We start from the raw sequence: 3394 nt of genomic DNA on the forward strand, positions 1-3394 counted from the left end.
ATGCGTTTAGAGCGGTATATCTGCATACCTGGCAAAACGCGGGACACAGAGAGGCACTCTCTCAGTAACAAGTGACAATCACATAAGGTGGGACCCATAAATCCACAAAATGATACGTGATGATCTGTCCCCGTAATCTGGTGTCCGGTGTGTTAGCTATTCTAATGCTTAGATCCTTACGCACGCAAAAGTAGGATGGTATCTTAATTGCATGGCTTTTGTTATGTTTGGAATAAAACTTCAACTTCGTTTCAGAGCTTGGTCATAAAATTTATTCTGAAAAAAATGGAGGAAGAATGGACTAGGTCGAAAGGTGGACTGGTACCTTCAAATGTCGAAGATAATGCAAATGTAAATTGAGGATAAGGATGTGTCGGGAAAAACTGCAGATGATACCATATTTTTTTTTGATAAATTAAATAAGATATTGTAGAGCAATAATAATTTTTACAAGAAAATATTAATAAGTAAAAATAATCAAACAATCTGCAAAAAAAATCATCATAATTTTGATATGAATCTTCTACTATTTAGAATAACAGGATTACTGCAGATCTTCTCTATATCAACTAAAGATTACACAAATATATAATCATCAAAAATAAATATTGGCTTCCACAATAAAAATAATTATCATTAATAAAATAAATTTCAACAATAAATAGAGAAAGATTCATCAAATATGTAAATGCTTGAAATAATTATTGGAGAAGGCTTTTCAAAAATCAAAACCTTTCACCTTATAGTTCTCGATGTCAGGAACAATATACTAAAATTTCATCAAAATCGAGATACGATCAACTATCCGATCATCTGATAAAATAACATCAAAATCTTTGAATTCTTTTTCCTCTTCTCCATCTTTTTCTTCTGTCGCTGCCTCTGTTTCAGCTACTCATCTGATTTTTGCATCACCCTAGGTTTCACATGCATGATTGTATACCGTAAAGACCCAAATCCAAAATGATTTTTTTTAATTTATTTTAATAGGATATGGGTCTCATATGAGGAGGACCATACCAACAGAATGGTATATCTCAAATTTGGGTTTAGTTCAACAAAATCCATAGCATGTACTTAAATTTGAATATGTTTGTAAGACTTGATGCCAACCTAGCAAAGCCGCTGACACTTGTGCATCTTGAAACCAAGCTAATAGCTAAATTCGATCCATTTTGCATGCTCAAATCTAAGGTTGGATTTCGTGCATCATCAGATAATCTCGAAAGGTAATGTGGATTGCCTTCAAGATAGATTACTATCATTAAATTGCCAGTAAATATTGATTACTGTGTTTGGTACACATAGGTAATGTTACAGTAAGATTATTGAAAATATTGATTGGCATGTTTGGTATGATAATTAAATTACTGGTAATGTGAAATCAAATTTTCAAAATACTTTCAATAATTTTATCTGGATACTTTTTTTTTCTCTGATGAGAAATAGTGGGAGTGATGTGGGTGTGGTGGTAGCGCAGGGAAGTGGTATTGGGCTGGAGGGTGTGGGAACTGCAGAAACTGAGGGGTGGGCGTGTGTGGAGCTGTGGGGTTGGTGGGGATAGATGTGGAGGAGCCATAGGAGATAATCTGGGATTAGGGTGGAGGAGCTGCAGACAGGCAAAAGTAGATAGAGGAGCCGCAGGCCAGGGGTGCACGCGGAGGGAGGGAGGGGGAGGGTTGGGCAATGATTTTGTATGATTTTTTTAAGGATAATTTTATCCAAAATTTTTATTGTAACATTACCAAAGAAGTGATAATCTCGATAGCCACCTCTCTCCAAGGTAATCCAGTTTGGATTACCACTCAAAAAGATACCGAACGTATAATCCAGATTAGCATATTAAATTATCAGCAATCTAGATAGATTGCGCGACGAAATGCAACTTAAAAGACAATAGATTGAGGCTAACTATCAACTCTTATCATGACCCTTAGTTAAGGGTAGAGCTGCAGCTTAGGCTAGCGGATAAGTTGACTTCTACTTGGCTAACAAATAGCTTGCCTTAGATTAGAAAAATGGTCATCCAAAATCAAATACGATCAAATTTCAAAATTGGAAGCATGACAAAATCTGAGTTCGGTCAATCTAAGTCGTATCTTCATTATGATAGGTTTTGGTTGGAAAATTTTTTGAACCTAAAGTCTAAAGTACCTCAATCAAGGGTTGCACTTAGGCTGTAGAGAACCTCTGCCATATTGAAGAGAAAAGTCATAGCCTAATTATAGGTTGGTTAATGAATAGAGGGCTAGCTAAGAATTATAGATTGCCCATGCATCATAGGTAGTTTGTAATAACTTTATTAGATCTATACAATATTTTGGAGCAATACCAAGCATGTCATGGCTAAAACATGGAGTAGAGCAGGAATAAACAAATGGTGCTCGAGCAGATTCTTTTCTAGCAAAATGGATTTTACTTTTTCATGTGATTTGCAATTGATTGATAACCAAGGGTTGATTGAAGAATCACTCTCAATCAAACAATGAAGATAGATTCAATAAAGATCAACTTATAATACATTGCACATAATTTCTATGAAGCACTTATCTTAACGCAACTCAAAAGAAAACTTTTTGAGTATTATCCTAGTCAAAGTATTTGATGTGTCGGTATCCATCCAAAATGTCTACTTTTTCACACATTATACCCATTTAGTGCACCCATTTTGAATGACCTATAAATCATTAATTTATGCTACTCACTTAATGTTGCAAAGATATTGGCCAATTTTCACTCTCCAACGGAAGGACCCACACCACCGAAGCAAGTGGTTCTGCAGTGGAATGAGTGATATTTTTTATTGTATCATGTATGCCATAAAAAAAAAGTCCATCCAACTTCAATCAACTTAGTAACAAATAGTCCTACTCAGTGGAAGCATGACATAGATGGCTTGTTCTCTAGCAAGCATCTTTTTTTTCAAGGTATGTTCCCGAGCAATCATCAAATCAAATATGTACGACATACTGACATATCATTCGCATGCACCGTTCCACATATAACAAGACTGAGACAGTGACAAGTTAAGGTATCCCCCATCTAGACAAAGATCATCAGGCTAGAACATTCAAGGTAGCCTAACATTTCAAATTTGTGGCACATTCGGTACAACCATAGTTGCATAAAATTCTGACAATTTACTTACAATTGCAGCTTTATATAGGTTAGGAAAATTTTAAGCGAACTTCTTTGTTGAATCTAAAGAGGCACAAAATCATTTAGCTAGTAAAATCTCACCATGTGTGTATATATAGGTCTTCCTCCAAACTTCCATATGTTTATCTAGAGAATTGGGGTGAAGAAGATGCCTTATCTTCTTTCTTTAGAAAAAGGAGCATGCAGCATGTGGTGCATGACCGTTCATTGCAATCACCTGAGATAAAGAAGTTTG

The sequence above is a fragment of the Elaeis guineensis genome, chromosome 8 (genome assembly GCF_000442705.2).
Source record: "Elaeis guineensis isolate ETL-2024a chromosome 8, EG11, whole genome shotgun sequence".
In the NCBI taxonomy this organism is placed as follows: Eukaryota; Viridiplantae; Streptophyta; class Magnoliopsida; order Arecales; family Arecaceae; genus Elaeis; species Elaeis guineensis.